The following is a 22,106-nucleotide window of genomic DNA, read 5'->3' on the forward strand; positions in this document are numbered from 1 at the left end:
TTTCCAGAAAATCCATTGGATGTTTTTGGATTTGTAAGGGCCTTTTTCCAGCTTTATTTTTTTAAGTAACTTATTTTCAAGTAAGTTTATCTATGATTTCCCAAAGAAAGTAACAATTCTTATATGTTCATTAGCAGTTCATAGTTCTGTCTGCAGAGCGGAAAATGAGATTTCCATGACAAGCGGTCCAAATAAAGTAAAACTGAGACACTTGAAAAGCCAAAGCTGATTTTCACAAGTTTTTTTTTTTCCCACTTGGTATAAACAGATAGCTTGTTAATGCAATGACTGACAAGCTCCAAACAGTATGTGTATGTTATATTTTTAAAAGTCAAGATTATGTAGACTTTAGTTACAGCAGCAGTTCTAAATCCAGTTTCACCTTTAAATGGTGAACCAATACTTACACAGTTAACTTTTCCATGTGAGTGGTATTTTTGGTGCCTTACACAAATTTTGGATCCTACTTCTACCAGGAAGGCACATAACTCTGTGTAAGTTGCAAACTGGAGGTGGAGGAGAATGACATTTCCATTCCTAGCCCAATCTTTTTGCCCAGGGAGTAGGCAACCCAGATTCTAGACCTTCCCCTTCCCCCCTCCTCCCCCCCCCCCCCGGCTTGTAAGTTGTATTTACCTGCTATTGGAGAAATTCAATTTGGGCCTTCTGTAATGGGTTGTGAAGCTGTACTCCATCTATTTCTGATCTACCGATCTCCTATCTCATAAATCATATTTTCTTCTTTAGCAGTTTCCAGAAATTATAGAAAATCATTCAAATCCCCCACCCATACAGTTCTTATCCTGTGGTTATTCCATGTTCTTTCATCAGAAAAGCTTACAAAACTGAGAATTTAAAATGAAATTGTTCTGTAACGGGTTAATTTACATCTGAACCTTATTACTTGACCCATTTGGAAGATTTGTGTCTATCATCCATCAATGTTATTTGCACTCACTGGTACAACCAGAAGTAAAGAAAATAGATGCTATATCCATGTAAAATTAATTAAGTTCAATTGTGACCTAACTATATTGATGGAACGTAATGCAGCATTTGAAGGAAAAACAAATTTATTTTGATTAAATATGCTCTATAGTTATTGAAAACAACACGCTGCACCCCAAATGACAGGACATCTGGAGTATGTGACTTCCATCTTTTACTCATAATATTATGGAATGTATTCCCCTTCAATTCTTCATGTCCTTCATACATACAAAACTAACTTATAAGACCCAATCTGGTATTAGTCCTTTAGCAAAGATTTGAAAATGAACCTAGTTTCTCAGAACCTGGTTATAATTCCATTAGTACTACAGATATCAGAATATGGTTTGCTTCCAGTTTCAACTCTTTAAAAACGTTTGCCTGTGTTCCTCACTAGTAGAGCTGGCTAGCAAACATTTTCCCCAATGTAAAAATCTTACTGAAATATTAAATATTTTATCATTTTACTTTGGGACAAGAACAAGATATTTCAAAATTTGGGGGGTTTTAGTTTTGTTTTTTGAGAAAGCAAGCAATACCAGCCCCAACATAGCCAGGTGTTTAGGCTATCCCCCCAGAATGCGGGAGACAAACATTCAAGCTGTGCTCTGTGGGCGCCTATACACATGCCAGATATCAATTAATCGAGTCTGCTGGAGCATGTTAAGAAACGCACTCTAGCAGGCTCCATGTCACGTCTATTCAGCACTCATATTTCAAACAAGCTTTAGTTCAAGTACCCGCTCCACCATTTTGAAGCACGGGAAGCTGGATACACATGAAACAGCAAGTGTATTAATTAGAGTGGCTCCAAGAGTCACTCTAATTAAAGCACCCTCTCTAATTAAAGTACCCTCCTCTGCCTTGGCGCAAGTGCACAGACCAGCATTTGCCAACCTTTTTCATCTCACAGCACACTTACATGGCCTCTCCCATCCCACGGCACATCGGCCAAATGCAGAGTTGGGAGGAGGAGGGCATGCAGCTAAAAGCAGAGCAGTGGCAGCTTGGGGTGGCAGTGGCAGCATCAGCACTGGCTGGAGCCCCGCCCCGTCAGGAGCCACACACCCCAAGATCCTGCGACGCACCTGGTAATGTCTGATGGCACACCAGTGTGCTGCCGTACACTGGTTGGGAAATGCTGGTATAGACTCCCACTGTCTGATTATTTACAGTAGGAATTTTAATCTGTATCTCCATATCCCAGGTAAATACCCTGCCCAGTGAAATATTCACTATTCTAGAGCATCTCACATTCTCTCAACTAGACTAGAAATTTCACCCAGGACCCAAGAAACCTTTCCCAATAAAAGTTCAGTCAAAACTAGTACATTATAGAAAAAAAAGTTTTTGTTTTACCAAACTGGCATTTCCTGAGCAGCTCCACCTCACCAGCTGGTGACATGATTACTGTTAAGTTTAGCGGACACAGACTTCTTACTACTAAAAAAAAAAAAAAAATCTAAAAAAAATTAAAGACAGACCCATTGGGAAGTCAATGGTGCATGACTCTTCATGAGCACAGGTTGCTCAAATGTGAACATTGCCTGTGGTTCAAAATGCATGCTTCAGTGTTTTTACTATTTTAATAACACTAAACATATTTTAAGCTGTACACTGGACATGTTATGCACATAAATTCATAGTAATGTTATGGTTCTGCCTAGTTCTTTTCAAGAATTAAAAGAAGAATCATAGTCTATTTGTTAACATGCAGGACTCAAACTGGGAATATCTTGATCCCAGCTCTGCTAAAGATTTGTTTTGTAGTCTCATTTAAAGTAATACTCTTAAATTACCTGCAGCTGAGTTTCCCCATCTGGAAAAAGGTGATAATAGTACTTCTGTTAGAAGATATTGTGAGCCTAAATGTACTGGTAGGTTTCATTATGTTTAAATATTTGCATAAAAGACTTTACAGCAATGCAAAGTATTCTTATAAAGGATCATAGTAATTAATGAAGTAAAGGTAATATAGGATATAAGCAGCTTTTAAAAGGCTCTTTTAAGGACCTAAAGTCCTGACTTCATCTAGCTCCAAAATCCCATTGACTTAAATGGAGCCATGCTTTGGCCCTTAGACACACAGGGAAAAAATATATTGTTCAAGAAATACAAATGAGGAGAAATGCCATCTTGCCCGGGCATCAAAGTAAGAATTAATGTATATATAATTAGTGTATAATTAATGCATGAATAAATATATAGCAGTGAAGCACTTTCAGAGAAAATGTACTTTTCAAATAAAAGTATTGACATTGTTATCATCAACATTCTTTTACTTTTTTATAATCTTGGGATGGATGTATAAATAGTGGTAAAATAATACAATGAAGATATTTATTCACCTAAATTCACCTTTTCTCTGAGTTTCATAAAGATCTATCAAGTTTACAATGTTCATGACAACAAAATTGCATTTTTATATCTAAAAGAAAATAAGATGTCGAAACAGATTGTTACCTGCCATATATTTATTGTGTAATTCTAGAACTCAGTATTCCTTAATGTTTCTGAATTATATCAGAGCTAAATTCTTGCTTGTCTATTCTGTTGTATATCTGTAGGCTATGCAAATGTTTTAAATGAGCATTAGAGCTATTTTTAAGGCAAGATTAGTGTGTCTAGTGGTATACAAGGTTGTTGGTTGTAGCCATGCTGGTCCTAAGACATAGGCAGGCCGGATTCTTTGGGCAGATGTGGTATCTTGTATTAGACCAACTAAATAGTTGGAAAAAAATTCTTTGTGAGCAGTATACAATGCATTTCTGATATACATGCAACGAATGAAACAAGAATTAAAACATTTATGACTCATAGCCTTCTTTCATAGAAAACTCTCATCTATTTTTGCACAGAGGTTAATATTATCTTACTCTGACCAAAGCATTCTGGAAACTAGAGTATCTGAAATTACTTTGAATTATTTAATTGCGTAGACAGCAAGTAGTTAGTATCAGTTTTAAGCTGATCACGTTTCTAGACTGACTTTATTGTTCTATCTATGGCATTAACAGAAACAATTACCATGCCAATAAAGCAGGAGGTTATGTTACATAGGACTGAAATCATGCTTAGTATAGTGACCTGATTACGATACAAATTAACTTTCCCTCTTGCTTTTCTTCTTTTTAATAATGTACGCTTCCCTTTCTCTGAGTTAGTGTGTGTGTGTGTTCTGATACTTATTCTGAAAGGCCTTTGTGATCTTTATATTTAGATTCATTATAACTAAGGTCTTTTTTTTCTCTTGTAACCAGCTCTGATATCAACAGCTTGCAAATGTTAATCAGAACGAAACAAAATGTATCTTTCTTTGTAAAGAAAATGCTCTTGGAAGATTTACTTTAAACTTGAAAAAGAGTTTACAGGCACAACCAGACATGTGTGAACATTTGGTTTCCTGGGGACAACTAGCAGCGGTGCACCTTGTGCCACAGCCACTTGTCCCTGGGGAATGCCCATACCACACACACTTTGGTGAATAACAAGTTACCCCAAGGGTATAGGGGAGGCTGAGGTCAGCACTGTACTAGCTTCAGCAGCCTCATCTGGGGTCCTGGGGGCCTCCCAGGGCTGCAACTGTGATGATCCTGCTGGGCAGAGCTCTGCTTTTCCTGCTGGGTGGAGCTCTGCTGCCCGAGTGTGCACTGCTCTGTTTTTTTTCTGCAGGTTTTTTGACTCCTGGATATCCACGGATCAAAAAATCCCGTGGGAAAAAAATGGAGCAGTGCACGCACGGACAGCATGCCCTTGTAGTGTGGAGGACACTGGACTCTGCAGTATGTGGCACTGCAAACATGTTTGCAGTGCCACATACCACACAACCATGCTCGTCTGGCCTCACCCTATATGGTTATTACTCTATTGGTCACCCTAGAGGCTTTGATGACATGGTTAGTTAAATAACAAGCAAATACTGGGTACATCAATACATGCCTCTAAGTATACATTTGGTACTGAGCAGTCATTTAGTACTTGCAAAATACAGCAGTGTCATTTTCTATTCTACTGCACAGCAGCAATGAGCTACTGCACAGTAACTCATTGCTACTGTGCAGTAGCAGTGGCATCTTGGATAGTGCCTGCTGATGCTGCATCACCATAGCGATGAGCTACATCACCGTAGCTTGTCACTACAGCAAGGTAGTGTCTCGTGTAGACACACCCACTGTGAAATAAATTGCTTAATTTTTCTTGTGAAAGTACTAGAATGAACTTAAATCTAGAGTCTTAAATATGTATATGACTCTAGATTTAAGTTCATTCCAGTACTTTCACAAACAATATGTACATTCAAAACTCCACAGCTCCATATATATATAGTTTTGACATGTAACATAGATATAGTATGTGTTTTGATATGTAATATATATATTGTTTTGACATGTAACCAGTGCTTACAACAATATTACGCTAAAGAAAAGTGTTATAATTTTCATGCAGTGGATGGAAGAAAGGAAAGAAAGCCACTCTGGAGTAAAGAAATCTTCCTATATTGTGATTTCATATTTTTATTAAAAAATATTGTAGTAATCTACAATAAAGACATGCTGTGGAGTTTTGGATCACATAAAAAGGCATAATATATGAGATTTCCCACTCTGTATAACACAAAACCTTAGTTCTATCCCACTGCATATATTCCTGATTTCATCTCTAAATTTCCTTTTACTTTTCCACTCTCTCATGTATCTAAACATACCACTTACCATTTCCAGATCACTGACAAAATTTGCTTCCACTTTCACTTTGATTTTGCCCTACCTGCAAATCTTGTATATGCTCTAATCACTTCTGAGCTCAGGTACTGCAAGTAACTTTTTTACAGTCTTCCTAGATCTCTTTCATCTAACGTTCAGACAACTTAAAACAATATAGAATAGCTATTTAGCTCCAAGAATCGAATCATATAACCTGTCCTCCATCATCGTTACTAGCTTTCAATTTTATTATCAAATTCAAAATTGTCCTATGATTTTCAAAATTCTCTATTATTACGGCAACAAGACTCACAGTTCCTATGTAAAATGCCTGAAAACACGCTATAGTGCTCCAAAGGAGGAGTGATTTCCTAAACCAGCAGTACAGACAGGTCCTTAGGGTACTCTAATCAAGCTAATTAGCTTCGCTCAGTGGCAGCAGCATTCACCATTATGTTAATTAGCTACTGCACAGGTGCAGCTACACTACTACTAGTTTTGGCAGTACATACAGAGAAGCACAGAATATCTGTGGGCACTTCTCATGGAGCACAGGTAGTTTACTATGTAGTCATGGTCTATAGGATTCATTTCATTTCACTGCTGTTATCTGTATTGGAGTAGCAAGGATAGGTTCTACAGTGAACAGAGCCCTGGCATTCTACAAGGTAAAAGGCAGACTCTTTCTCAAACTGTTCACAAGCTAGCAAGACAAAGCAAAGGAGGAAAGACTGGTGATCCAAATTTTACATAAGGTAAGCTGAGGAGAAGAAAATTTAAAAACAGCCTACTTTTTCTCACAGAAACACAGCTCAGGCAAGGTAGAGATTTGGGTCTTTGTGACCTAACTGACATTATGAATGAAATTGGCAGCAAAGGTACAAATTAATCCAGATCTCTTGGGTCCCAACATGATGCCATAACCACAAACCATAATTACTCACTGACACCAGGCTCACTGTATTTCTGTGTCCACTCTCTATAATGCTTTCTCTTTGCCTTCTTTCTGCCCCTCCACAATTTAACAGGGGTCTTTCTTTGGCACCACACTGCTGTTTGTCTAAATGGTTTCCACTATAACAATATCCAAGAAAATTTTAGGCTAGGTACAGGTATTATACTTTTACCGGTGTTAATGACTGGAATCTGGTCTATCTCTCACTACAGAACAGAAGTTCAGCACACATTGACTGGTTTAAAAATGGCAGAACCTGGTCTAAGATTTGCCTCACTCCCACACCCAAAAGGCAAATGTGTGTTCTGTTCACTGCTGATCTAAAATACTCCACTTACAGAAAACCACATAACTTAGATTGATTCCACCTCAGGCTTTTTTAATGTCTGTACTTAGTGTGCATACAAGCATTACAGTTCAACTGTGTAATTGCAGTTCCAGCAGTAGAAAGCCTAAGGCTAGGGACAGACATTACACATAAACTGGTTTAAGTGAAACTGGTTTAAAACCTGTAATGGAACATACATTCAGTAGACATAAACCAGTTTGAAAATAGCTGAAACCAGTTTGAGATAAACCTGGTTGAGTGTAGTATCAGACTTAACTGATTTGGTTCAAACCAGTTTACGCAATGTCTGTCCCAGACTCCCTGGTTTTCACTTAAACCAGAGTCCCCCAGCACCCCAGATGCTTTGCAGTCCTGGGCTGGGCTGTCTGCTCTAGAGCAGGGCTGGCTCCACCTCTCTGCACCCTAGCTAGAGCTCTGGCAGAGACTTCAGGCATAGCACTGTCTACCTGGCTTCCCCGTATCTGCCCTCTCATCACTCCCTGCTCAAGCATGGATTCCTCCCTCCCCTCTCCCACAGCAAAGACCATAGCCAGCAAGTGGTATGATAGCTAATGCTGAGAGGTGTCTGTGTAAGGCAGACAGGACAAAGGCAGACAGGACAGGGATTTCTGAAGGTAATCAACAAGTCAGCTGGTAATGATCCTCCGCTCCTTCCTTGGAAAACATTGTTTAAGAAGAGCTTGAACTAATGAGAGAGGCTTTTGTTTTCTTGATGGGTGCTAAACACTGTGTTACCAACTCCCTGCTGACTCCCTTGCTGGTCAGGAGCAGCAAGGTGTGTGGGGGAGGCCATTCCGTATTCAGAGCATCCTGCTGGGGCTTGGCCACACCTCCCCCCTCAGCTCAGCACTAGAAGGGAAGGGAAGGGAGGGCTGCTCTAGTGCTCCCTGGCAGGCATGTGCCTGCATTTTCTCAGCCCAGAGGAAGTGTCTGTGTACTTGCAAACTGGTTCAGCCTAGCCAGTTTAGATTAACCTGCAAAGATTGAATCACTTCAGGATCAGGATTTTTGAATGTCTATCCCTTGCCTAGGTGTACAATGATTCCGTTTCTACTGGACAAAAAATGGTGGATCCAGTAGAAATTTTTAGTTCATCCAATGATGTAGAAGTCACCTTTGGTAAAGTTTTTACTGGGGAAATGAACACCTAAACAGCTCGTTCTACAGTAGAAGCCTCCATGCTGTCCTCCAACATTCCAGGATGTCTTGTTCCAGCACCCCACCTCCCCTTCTGGATCTGTGACTGGGACAAACCCCTCCCCCTATAGCCCCAGGACTGGGAAACCCCATTCCCTCTCCACAGCCCTGGGACTGTGAAACTGTTAACTCCCCTAACCTTAAGCAGGAAGGAAAAAGTGACTTGCCAGCATAGCCTCAGACCCTGCACTGTTGTTCAAGCCCCCTGACTCACCACACAAAGACCCAAAGATCCCACAGCCTGTGCTGGCCCCCAAGACTCCTGACCTACCCCCACCATGGATGCAGACCTTATAGACTCTGCCCCTTCCATTCCCCAGACCCCCTGATGCTCCTTCCCTACTGCAGACTCCAGACTCTAGAACATTTTCAGACCCAGATCAACCCCCACACCCTCACCCCTGGAAACAGGGACCAACATGCCCCTGCCCACCCCTGCCTTTTCTACACCCCCGTAACTCACCCCTACCAGACCCTACCTCAATGGCCATTCCTCCTGGGGGCCTGTCAAGGCTGTTTTCCTCATGAATTATTAAGGTATTTCCTTCATCAGCTTCACTTCAAACTTTATTAATATTCTAGATCAGACAGGCATGCATATTAGAAGTCAGTTGAGTCATTTGCAGTTAGGCTATATGAAGAATAGCACTAAGAACTATATTATGCCTCTTCTACCCCCAACTCTTACTCCCTGTCCTCCTATGCTTCAGAAGCATTTTGCTTTTATGAGATTTTATAATGGCCAGTTTGGCCTAACCCAGAGAACAGTTTACTAGGTGAGCAGGAAACAGGCCACCTGTAATCAGTGTGAAAAAGAGCTTGGAGAAGACCAAATCATTGAAAAGGTGTTTAAAAAAAATCAAGAAAAGAAATCAAGGTAGGGCAATAGAGACAAAAATGAAATATCTGTTTAAGGCTAAAGGGGCGCTTTGCACAGATCCAAAAAAAACCCCAAACCCCACAATATTTTAGAACCAGAAGAACCTAACTTGTCAGGCATCCCACAGATAACACAACACACAAAATGACTGGTTATAAGCAGGGATCCTGGTTTTCTCCAATAAAAAACATCCAATATTCAGATTATAAAAAGTAATCCAAAATCCACATTTTTCTGCGATTAAAATGAAACACCAGTAATATAGAGATATATAAGACCTGTCTGGTTATAAGACCTGTCATTGAAAGTCATTGACACTTACAGAGAAAAAGTAGCCTCAAACCTGAGGCCTCTAAGGGCATGTCTTTACCACAAGCTTACTGTGCCAACCAGTTCAAACACACTGCTGTGCGCACTCTATCTCCTGAACTAGAAACCATTTAGCCACATTCATCTGGTGCTGCAGATGGGCTTATCAGTGCTTTCATTCAGTAGTACTACTTAGGCCACCCACAACACTGGACATCTCCAGTTCAGAAGTTATCCATACTAAGTTGAGGCACAGCACAGCTGTCTGGCACAGTAAGCTTGCAGTGTAAAAATGAGGGGGATCAAAGAAGTAAGCATAAATCCTTGACCCAGACCTCATAGTTCCTTCTTACTCAGGACCCGAAAAGAGAACATCTATCAGACCTTTCCAGGGCAGCAACCTATCCAGCTGAATGTAAAACACAACCATTAAAGGAGAGAGAGTCAGCAAGGAGAACACAGATATTCATCCTGGAAGACAGACCCAGAGACAACCCTCTGCTTGTTCTAAAGCAACCTGCTGAGGGAGTGCTGCCTTAAATCTGGTCTGAAGAGCATACAGACCTATCTGAGTAGGGTGAGTTGCTGCAGACTTGCATCCCAACCTATCAGCATCTGTTAGGTGGGATGGCTTGATTTACTCATCCTGAGGAAAAGCAGAAAAAAAGGTTTCTCTAGGAAGAAATGTGAGGGGAAAGGAAGGTTAAAAAGCTTGGAGTAAACTATGCCTGACCTGGCTAGATGAAATATGGGTATCTCAAGGTATGAAAATGCCAGGGTGAAATAGAGACAAATTTTCATGCTTTAAACAGGCATCAGTAGGAGCAAATTAAGAATGAAATTCCATCTTCTCAGTGCCCCAGAAACAGAGAAAGAAAAACTGATTTCCAGTCCAGGAGACATCAGACAGACCAGACCACTGAGCCTCTGGCTCAATTCATTTAATGGCAAGTACAGCAGATCAGCACAAAAGCAACAGTAAATGTTTCCTGAAATTGTCAATGTGCCTCTGAATTTGGTCTAGGAGCCCTGGAGGATGGTTTAAACATACCAGCCAGTGCTATAACACTGAAATTATTGACAACCATAACCCACCCCCTAACAGAAAGGCCTGGAAGTGGTCAGTGCACCCTCTTTTCACCCCTTTCCCAGTCCTTTCTCATGTATTGCACAGATCCACCATGACATTGTAGAACCAGAAGTCCCCCATCATTCTGCCAAAAGCCCAGGGGGAACAAATGACTCTGGGCCCAGGAACTTTGGGCAAAGAATGTTCATTGCAAATACCTGCAAAGCACCCATATATCACCTGCAGGCACTATGAAAACAGAGACAGAACTGGCACAGCCCGACAAGCAGGTAGAAAACAGCCAGCATTGTTAGCTCAGAGAAGCAAGTTAGAAGGCACAAGAATAGTTTGAAACTCAGGACATAAAACATTCCACCCGAAAGGGCACCCCTGACAGACATCCCAGAATACCAGGGAATTGGCAGTTCAGATTCCCCATTTATTTATAAAACACCAAAAATGTCCTAATAAAATAAAAATTCATGAAGCAAACGTTGGCCCAATCCCAAGTACTTCTAATGCACAATAGATTGTTATAGTCAGTCTTATCAAAGGCTTTCTCCTTATCAAGTGGTGCATGCAGGACCCTAGGGAAGCAGTATGCTACTGGGAACCCAATAAAGCAGCTTCATTATCCTCTTCCTTGAATGATTCCACCCGTAGCCAAATCTTTCAGTTCACAAGCTTCCCATGTCTTAACCCTTAACAGTCCCAAATGTATCCAGCTCACCAGCCCCTGTCTTACTCCATCTCCAGCATCTGCCTTAACTTTCTAAACAAGAAGATACTCCTCAGGTTACAGTATTTTCTTCCGTCCAGGCACTTAGGTCACAATACAGCATTTCCTGGGAAAATTACCTTTGAGTAAGCAGACTAGGGAGAAAGGGAAGTGTGGATACCAGCAGTGCAAGTTAGATTCTGTTTCCTTCCCCTTTATTCTGAGGGTGTTAATTCAGATAAAGATCCCTAAAGCCAGCAATTTAGGGGCAAGTTCCTCTCAGGCAATCTATATCACACAGAAAACATTGCTTATTCTCAGTCATGGCAAAGACTATATAATCTCTCCATTTGATAGATCCTTTAGAACCAGATTCAGGGGCTAAACAGCAGTATTTAAAACTATATAAGCCTGGCATCAGAAGGAAATTATATGCCTCATACCTGGGCTGTTACTGCCAAGTGAAATGTTCCTAATAGCAGAAATTACCTTCTGAAAGCAGAAGAGAGCAGATGCTATATTATCATTGTGAATGAAGGGATGGACACTGGGAAAAAACAAAAAAAAAATTTTATTGGAAGGACTTAAAAAGGGGAAAAATTAGAAGAAAAGGCTTCTGAACCAAGCAATTTGCAGGTTGTTTTGAGACCAGGATAATCACTGCAGATCTGCTCATTTGAAAGTCAAATTTATGTTGTTAGAGCCAATACCTAAATTACACTGAGCAACAGGTCCTCCATAAAGCAGGATATACCTGGTGAAGACTAAACCCAAGGTATGTGGGTCAAAGTGTTGAACCCATCTGAAGTGGACTTTGCAGTGAGCTTCCTCTCTATTCCTCTGCAAGAGAAAAGTTGGGGGAGTGGAAACAACAGCCCCTCAAAACAAACTTGTAACAAACAAACAGTCAAACCAAATTCAGCTGCATTCTCAGAAACTCCAGCAATCTCAAGAGACATACCTCTAAATCAGTGGTTATCAACCTGTGGTTTGTGAACCCATGGGGGTCCATAGACTATGTCTAAGGGGTCCATAAAAGATAACTATGATCAATCAAAAGTATGTGAATGACCATACTTACAATTCAAAGAGATCTATACCTCCATTTGAAATTTCCAAATGGTCCTCACCTCTATTCAAAATGTTTTAGGAGTCTGCAAAAGAAAAAAGCTTGAAAACCACTGCTTTAAACAGTCAAGAGTTCCATGGTTAAAACAGTCACATGATAGACGGGAAGCACAGGTTCAAATTCCTAATATCTTGATTCGAAGAAGGGATTTAAACACACAACATAGGGGTCTGACTTTCTACTTTGTGGGTATGTCTACACAAGATGCTTTACTGCACACCAGACTAATTTGCTGCACAGCAATGTGTCACCATCTACACATGCACAGCAATTAATAGGGCTGTGTGAAGCTTCAGCTCCTGATTTGATTCAGCAAAGATTCGGCTTGATTTGGTGACTGATTTTCTAAATCCAAATTGAATCAGAGGACCCTTTAATCTCCCTGAATTGAATCATAACCCTCTGAATTGATTCAGAGAGATTAAGAAAGATTCGGCATTTCAGACATAGACACAGCTTTAAATGTTTTTTCTACATACCTCTAGGTAGCAGGCAGCTCGTGAATGCTGTGATGCTGTGGCACAACCCCCTGAGTTTCCCACAGAAGTGCAGAGGGTTCCCCAACACACTCAGCAGCAGACCCGGAAGTGGACCAGAAGAATATCTAGTCCACTTCCGGGTCGACCAGGGAGAACATGGAGGCCCCCCCCTCTGAGCCCCCACCCGCTTAGCAATTGGTGCTTCCTGCATCTGTAAGGGCATCCACGGTTCCCCTGCAGTCAACTGCTGAGCCAGAGGGATGGGGGGGGGGGGCAGTGTGCTCCCCAGTGGATCCAGAAGTGGACCAGAAGTACTTCTGGTCCACTTCTGGGTTCACCACCGAGCACGCAGGGCCTCCACACTCCCCCCCCCCCCATATTGCTGTGGGATGCTCCATCTGCCTCAGAATTGCAGCATTAATGAGGCATGCCTAGTACCTTGAAGTATGTAGAAAAAACATTTAAATCTGTGTCTATGGCTGAATCACTGATTCTCCAAATCAGCATCAAATCTACAAATGCAGATTCAGCCAAATCAAATCCAGGACAGTGATCTGAATCAACTAATCGAATCACTGTCCCCGATTTGGGCTGAATCTGATTCCAAATCGAATAGGGCCCATTTTGCACCCCCCTAGCAATTAGGGTTCAGTCAAATAATTTACTGTGCTGCTGGATAGTCCCATCAGATACAAGTGGTATCCGACAGTGCAGTAAATTACTGCACTTAAATGCACATGTAGATGGTGATTGTGAAAAAGAGAAGAAAAACCCGCTGCCTCCTACAACCACAGGGAACTTACTGGACCAGCTAAGGTAGAAGAGGACACCAAGGGAAGCCCATTTTAGGAGCAGCTCCTCAGTCCGAATTGAACTGTCTCAGAGCTGCTCAAGTTTTCCTGACATGGAAGACTCTGCCCAAGAGCAGAATTAAGATCTGGATGGGTCAACCTTGGGACAAAGGTGAAGGGCCCAAGGGAATGGCATTTGCACCTAGGAGTTTTGTTTTGTTTTTCTCAAAGGAGTACCAACCCTGGGAAAAAGGAGAGGCTACTCCTCAAAGCAAACTTCAGTGAGCTCCACTAGTAAGTTGCTAAGCCCAGGCAAATGTGAAAGGGGACTTACTTCAGTTCTCCTCTTTTTTTTTAGTTTTTTTTTTTTTTTCTTTTTCCTTTTGAGGCCCTGACAGGAGTAGTTAAAGCCCAGGTACCCTCTATAGTAGAGAGTTGGGCAGATAAAAATAAGAGCAGTAACAACAGAAAAAAAACAAAAAAAGAAATGAGTCTGCCCTTAAAAGATATAGGGTGCAATGTTGCACCAGATTGTAGGAAATTGTAGGGGAGGGTGGAGCCCCAGAAGACGGGCTAAGCTCGATGCCTAGAGCCAAGCTGCAAAAAAATCAAAATCTCCCATAATAAAATATTCCATTACATCAAGTCATGGCCAGTGAGAAACAGGGAATCCCTAGGTGCAGCTAAACTCTAATTGTCTCTAGAACTCATAGCACAGTTGGGTCAAGCCCAGGGTCACTGGGCATTGAGGCCCTATCACATGTTGTGCTGACAGTGATGTTGGGATTAGTTTACTCTGGCTCAAATTGAACTGGAGCATATTCAGTTGCATTAATTGCACATGTAGACACACCCTGTATTATCAACTAAACATTTGTTAGGCCAAAGTTATACTAGCTCTATGGCCCAGTAGTTAGGGCCCTCACCTAGCATAGACGGGACTGAGATCCACATACATGAGTCAATCAATATGTAATGAAGAGGAACAATGCCACCAAGAAAACTCAGAATAGCCCTCCCCTGAAAAACTAATAGGCTACTGATTAAGATGCTGACCTAGTACTGTTGATCATGGAAAAAGATCAAAGCTTAAATCCCTTCTTTGGAACTGGAATCCAAACTTCAGGTTGTTCTAGGTTGGAAAGATGCACCCGCCCCTGGTTATATCTGAGTGGAAAAATGTGGAGCATAGGCACTTGAACAAGTTACATGAGTATAACAATTTACAACCTGGCAGCTACTTGGTATACATTTTTACTTCATAGTAGATTAAAATTATTCTGCAATAGTTAGTCTGTTTTCCATTGAGGAGAAAGCTGCTGTTATTTTAATTACCAAGGACTAACAACATGCATGTAGGCCATTACCATGCCTATGTGCATGGTATCTGGTGCCCTTGCTTTCTTCATTTTAAATCATTCATGTAAACCAGACCTTAAGAATCTGCAGCCAGCAGCTGTACAGCTTTTTTTTTTTAGAACATTAGTGACTCTTAATACGATTCATGGTATTCTACAGGCCAAACACTATGCCATCTTTGTTCTAACTGTCCAAGTAGAAGTCAAAATAGCCCTTGGCATTCCAGAGTTAGAGATATCCAATGGATTTTTGCTTAAACAGTGTGCATCAGTCAATCAATGACCTACAGAATCCAGGACCAATTTCTAGACACCATCACTGCATGTTGTTTTCCCAAATTATCCTGATGTCCACAAGTGAACATGATTGACTTGCACCAGACTATTGATTCCCATAAATTCTGGGTTCAGTGAATGAAAGTAAATTTAAAATTCATAAGCCAAAGAGGGGTGCTTATGCATATGTGGAAAGACACATGACCTACTTGATAAACATGATGGTCATCTGCAGCGCCCACAAGATTTCATAGTTTTCATAGGTGTTAGGGCTAGAAGGGACCTTGAAGATCATCAAGTCCAGCCCCCTGACTCAGGGGCAGGAAGTCAGCTAGGGTCAAAGGCCCCCAGCAAGATAAGCTTCCAAACGTTTCTTGAACGAGTCCAGACTAGGTGCCTGCACCACTTCTGGTGGGAGTCTACTTCAGGTCTTTGGGGCTCGGACAGTAAAGATTTTTTTTATGTCCAGCCTAAAATGGTCTTGGAGAAGTCTATGAACATTGGTCCTTGTTTTTCCTTGGGGTGCTCTGGTGAACAAACATTCTCCCAGATCCTGAATGTATATCCCTTATGTACCTATAAGCAGCCACCAGGTCCCCACTGAGCCTGCACTTTTCCAGGCTGAAGAATCCCATGGCTCTCAGCTTCTCTTCATAAGGCCTATTCTCTTGCCCTATGATCATGTGCTTGGCTCTCCTCTGGACTCTCTCAAGCTTCTCCACATCCACATTGAATTGTGGAGCCCAGAAATGGATGCAGTACTCCAGCTGCGGCCTCACCAAGGCCGAGTACAGTGGGAGGATGACATCCTGACATTTACTTGAGCAGCATCTATGGATGCAAGCCAGAGTTTTGTTTCCTTTACCAGCTGCTACATCACATTGGTGGCTCATGTTCTTCTTGTGGTCATTCATGGCCCCCAAGTCTCTTTCAGCCATGGTACTAGCACTTTCGAGCCTATAAGTATGCTGCAGGGTTTTTTTCCTGAGGTGGAGTACCTTACATTAATTGGTATTGAACCTCATCAGGTTTGTATCCACCCACTTACTAAGTTCATCCAAGTCAGCCTGGATCACTAGCCTGTCCTCAGGTGTGGATGCTATGCCCCAAAGTTTAGTGTCATCAGCAAACTTAGCCAGTGCACTTCTGACACCAATTTCTACATTGTTGATAAAGATGTTAAAGAGAGCTGGTCCAAGGACAGAGCCTTGGGGGACACCATTGGTCATGGAGCACCATAATGATTCGCTACCATCGACCACTACTCTCTCTGAAGATCATTTAGTGTTGCCAAGGTCCAACCATGGTTACTCTGTGTGGTCCCAGTGTGGCCTCTACACACTCTTGAGAGAAAAGGTACCTGCTAAGTAAATGTTTCTTTTTGATGGCACCTACTCCAATCTTATCCATTGGCCCTTTCCTAAGAATTCTATTGAGGCTTCCAGCATTTCCTTATTCCCTTTAGCTGCCTGCCAAATCTACATCCCCCATCCCCACCTATTTTCCACTAGCCTCATTCTTGGTCCCCTTTTTGGTAGGTGACTATGCCATTCCCTTCACCTATCTCTCCCCACATCCTTTGTGTACTCAGAAACCAAGGAAGAGTGATGGTACAACCTTGCACATACATTCTCCAAAACAGCAGTGGAGAAAGCTTTCAGCATCCCAAAGCTACATTTATGATATCTCCATCCAACCGATGGCACATTGCTATACAGCCCCAAGATGAAGATGATGATTTTCCTAGTATACGGCCTTCTTTCCAGCGTATCTCTAGAACATAGAATTCCCATGCCTAGGTAATTAGACAAAAAGTAAGGGTGGGATGGAGAGGTGAAGAGTGTGCTGAATAATGGTACCAGCAAAGATTAGAATAGGTTATTGATGAAAGAAATGCATCACTTTCATTGTAACATTAATGGCTGCAGTTTATGCCTAGAGACATGAGTCTATGGCTGAGACCTCTTGCCCAACCCTCCAAGATCTGGAAGGCAGATCACCTAGCAGGAGTCCAGCAGCAAAAGAAAATGAAATGGCCAAGTCTCTTCTTCTGAAAAGCTCACTGGCCATGTTCGTGGATGATACCAAGTTATCTGGAAGCATGGTCATGCTTGAAGATAAGCTGCAGATACAGATGGACCTAGACTGGCTTGCAAGTTGGGAGGACCAGAACCAGATGAAGTTCAATGTTGAGAAATGTAAAGTGCTCCATCTGGGGACAAACAATCCCTAAAGGCTTGGCAATGCCAACCTGACCATCACTATGAATGAGGGGGATCTGGGGATAATAATAGACCACAGTATGAACATGATCCAGCAGTGCGATGCTGTTGCCAGCAGGGCCAACAATACCTTGGCATGCATCAATCAATACATCTCCAGCAAAACCAAAAAAGTGATTCTCCCACTCTCCTCAGCATTTTTGAGGCCACAGCTGGAGTACTGCATCTAGGTCTGGGTGCCACACTTTAACAAGGATGTGGTAAAGCTTGAGAGTCAACCATCCACCTTTCTCACCATCAATCCAGAGAAGCACCACCCATATGATCAGAGACTTGCATGGCAAGCCATACAAGGAAAAGCTGAGGGATCTGGGACTCTTCAGCCTAAAAAAAAGAAGACTGAGGGGGGACTTGGTAGCAGCTTACTGCTATCTCAGAGGTGTACATCAAGGACTCATTGAACAACTGTTCACCAGGGCACCCTTGGGGAAAACTAGGAGTAATGGCCACAAACTCCTGAAAGACCATTTCAGGCTCAACATTATGAAAAAATATTTCACAACTAGGGTGTCCAGACTGTGGAATAAGCTTCCTCCAGAGGTGGTACAATCACCTACCCTGGATCTTATGAGGAGACTTGACTGTCACTTTGCTGAGGTCACCTGACCCCAGTTCTCTTTCCTGCTTGGTGCAGGGGGCTGGACCCACTGATCTTCTGAGGGGCCTTCCAGCCTTGCTATCTATGAATCTATGAGGTCACAGAGGTTTGTTCTGACATAGGATGCCTTCCATAAATGCCCTTTCTCACCATCAGTCAATTTTCAAAGGGGAACAGTCCAGTCACCAGCCCCAGTCACACTTCACCAAGCTTTACACTTATGCCTGTTCCAGGTATGCCAAATCTAAGAAATGAGGCAATGTAATTGCTTTATAGCAGCACTGAATGCATGCCAATAGGTTGGCAAATTCTCTGGCAGTGGAGGTGGGATCAGGAGACTGATGAGTGGTTCCCAATGACAGTATGCTTTGGTGTCCTTGTTCGGCATGTAAGTAAAAAGTACAAGTGTCCTTATGCTTTCTTAAAAGGCAGGTTCCTCCAGGCTCTCAGGGCTGCTATTGACTGAGACCAGTGTTTTATCTAGCTACTGGTATGTTGTGGTCCCCTTTGTCTCATTCTCAAGGATAGTATGAGGGGTCCCCTATGTTTTCAGGCTGCCTGCAACCTGACCCTCCTCAGCTCATGAGCAGGGATCCTGGTTTTCTCAGATTAAAAAAAAAAAATCCCCAATTTTCTGAAAATCGGGGATTTTTTTTTAATCCAAGAAAACCAGGATCCCTGCTCATGAGCACACTAATTAAATGCATGGGAGAACAAGGCACTTCCTCCCAACTGATTACAGTCACAATTAGGAGGTGTATTAATGTGCTAATTGACTGAATGGAAGACCTAAATATCTTCCTAGGTTGACTGAGATAGCCCTCTTGAAGACAAAGATATAGTGTCTCACCCAATGTTATGCAGAAAGTATGTGATGTAGTAAGGGCTTGAATCCTGTCCTCCCAAGTCCTATACTAGGCCTAACCACGCTTGGCTTCAGTAAATTATTTTTTCTATTTAACTTTATCCATTAAAATATACGCATTATTTTTTGCTTAGTTCATGAAAGACATATTTTCTATAGAACCTTGGGTTATAATCAGGGATCCTGGTTTTCTCTGATAAAAAAAATCCCCAATTTTCAGATTTAAAAACAGTAACCCAAAATACACATTTTTCCATGATCAAAATTAAGCACCACTAATATACAGATATATATTAGTGGTGTTTCATTCTGAAGATGGAAAAATGTGGATTTTGGGTTACTTTTTATTAATCTAAAAATTGGGGATTTTTTTTTTTAATCAGAGGAAACCGGGATCCCTGGTTATAATGCATTAGCCTTACAAATTAAATGGATTAAATTAATTGAAACTATTTCTACACAACTATTCCCATTGTGATTTGTACAAAAATGTCTTATAAGCATCACTTTATAATACTATAATGTTCTGGTAGCCTTCTGAAATTATGATACCATTTTTTGCAAATGCTTATTTCTGTGAATTCAGTTTCAGCTTCATTTTTCATAAGACTATAAATACTAAAGGGGATCTTTTGGCCAGAACACATTTGGGAAACTGGATCCAAATTGGTATTTTCTAATTAAAAGATATGTGTAGTTTTTGAAAGAGTGTAGGTCCAAAAAATGTGCTCTACAACACAATGAGCATAGCTAGCAATTATAAACATATGGCTGGAAGCCAATACAGCCTTAAGTGTCACTTTTAAAACTGTGAAATGAGCCATCAGTCACATCTTTCTGTTTTTATTCTTATCAACTTTACTAATAGAGGAATTAAATTGAAAACTTCAAGTGAATGTTGTTCATCTGGGGAGGGAAATACTCTGAAAAGCAAATATAAAATTGCATACAGTACTTTTTACGTACAGATTTCAATATGCTTTACACAGATGGGGAAACATTTGATTCCACATTACACACATCCAGAAAGTGAAGCATGCTAGAACTAAAGGCAACATTTTCAGAAGTTCCCAAATTCCAGATTTTTAAAGGTCTTTAGACAGCTAAAAGTGAGATTTACTAAAGCATATAACCAGGCAAGGCAATCTGATCTCATTGACCTTCAATCTGATGAAATCATCTAACCTTCTTAGGTGCCCTGGAAAAAAATAGCTTCAGGGCCTTGCAAAAAACTCACAAAAAGTCATAGGCAGAACCCTGGATAGCCTTTTAATTCTCAGGTGGCTACAGCATCCTTTTGGCTGTGCTAGCTCCCTTTAAAATGATTGCTCTGGCCTTCCATTTCATCTGAAGAGCCCACTATCTGAAATTTACTGGCATACATTTATTTTCAAGTAATAAATCTTTACTGTCACAGATAGCAAAGACTTTATGTACTTGTTACATATTTTCCAGCTCAGTAATTTCTCACTGAGTTGCTTCTACTTGTGTTTGTGATCCCCTCATTTGGACATAAGGCTTCCATCAAGCATCACCAATTTTAGCCTAAAGTTTCTTGTCTCTCTTTTTAAAGGTACATGGAAAAAAGAACAAAGTTGTGCCTTGAAGCAGTTGTCTGCACTAACGGCTCATGGACTAAAAGGTCCCAAGTATTATTTTCATCAGAATGATAGATATTAAGGACATTTTGCACTTACCCACTTTTCTAGACACTTTTACCAAATATGTTTTTTTTTCCCATTAGAGTATATAATATAGATACTTGTTTTACACAGCTCTTCACATTGTCATTAGCAGCTAGAAGAGCAAAGGGCATGTCAGTCTTTACAATAGTAAAATGCTTGCTACTATATTCCATGATTACAGGTACCAATCTAGTTATTTGTTCAGGGAGAAGGCTTTAACTGTGTTTACAGTCAGCATTTCAGACTGCTTTGAGAGCAAGAGTCAGACAGTAAGATCAGGGAATATTTAAATGTGTTTAATAAAAAATGCTTAGTTTAGATGGTTTGCATTATTTATCTCATGCTTTATTCAGTCTGATGAGGCTCCTGGGTCATGACAAAGTGTTTTTACTTTTCATCTTCAGTCAAGAGTGAAACTAAACTCTTATTTACATGTTGGTGACAAAACAGTGACATTTACCAGGGCTGATGGACTGAAAAACAAAGTGATAATTTGTTCCCAGCAAAGAGAAGCAATAAAAGGATTTGTCCCCTTTTTGCCTTGCCTGGATCTATTGTTTTAGTTTTGATGTAGTGTTTTACATTTTTTCTTCTTTTGTTCAAACATTGTACAACATAGACATATGAAAATGGATATGAAAAGAGGCAGAAGTAAGTACCTAGCAGGTACATTAATCAGAAAGTATCAGAAGGAATGTACAAGAAGGCAGGATATATGAAGAATACTGTCAACCTGAATAAAAAGGTATGTAAGTACACTTGTACAGTTGTGACATTTTATTCCAGTTTATGTCTCAATAACAGCCTGCAATGATGGATGTCCTTGTATTTCAAAAACAATCCAAACAGTTAGGGGTAGATTCAGATATATTGACTCCATCTTACCAGCAGCTTACTCTATCAGATCTATGGACTTGAATGTGGAGTAAGATACTATTCAACATAAGAAAGAGTAACAAAATCTGGCACTTAACTGCAAAGAAGTCCCTGTCTGGTCTTCTCAGTCCTGTTGCAATTCTCTCACACTTGAGCCCCACCTGCTCCTGAACAGAAGGAATTTTGTGTTTCTTTAACTGTACATTAAATATAATGGCTTCAGCTGTCAGGGAACTATACAGCTACCACCTAATTAGATATTTCAAATGGTGAAATTGTACCATTTGCACCAGTGTCCCTCATTTACTGTGGCAAAGGAGCTTGCAGACATTACACAGCAACATGTTTATTTAGCTCTTTTAGTAGGAGAGGCACTGTGAGCACAGGCACTTTGTTTAAACTTTGGACGTATTTAAGCAACAGTTCTGATTCTAAATGTGATTCAGTGTGACAGAACAGGTGGAGTATAGGATGAGTCACAGCACAACAGATGAAAGGTCTATCAAATCCAGGATATTGTCTCAATGGCCCCTGGTACCAGATGTTTGAGAGGACTAAAAAATAAATAACACATTGTTAATTGTGTGATATTATAAT

The sequence above is a fragment of the Alligator mississippiensis genome, chromosome 1 (assembly GCF_030867095.1).
Source record: "Alligator mississippiensis isolate rAllMis1 chromosome 1, rAllMis1, whole genome shotgun sequence".
Lineage (NCBI taxonomy): Eukaryota > Metazoa > Chordata > Crocodylia > Alligatoridae > Alligator > Alligator mississippiensis.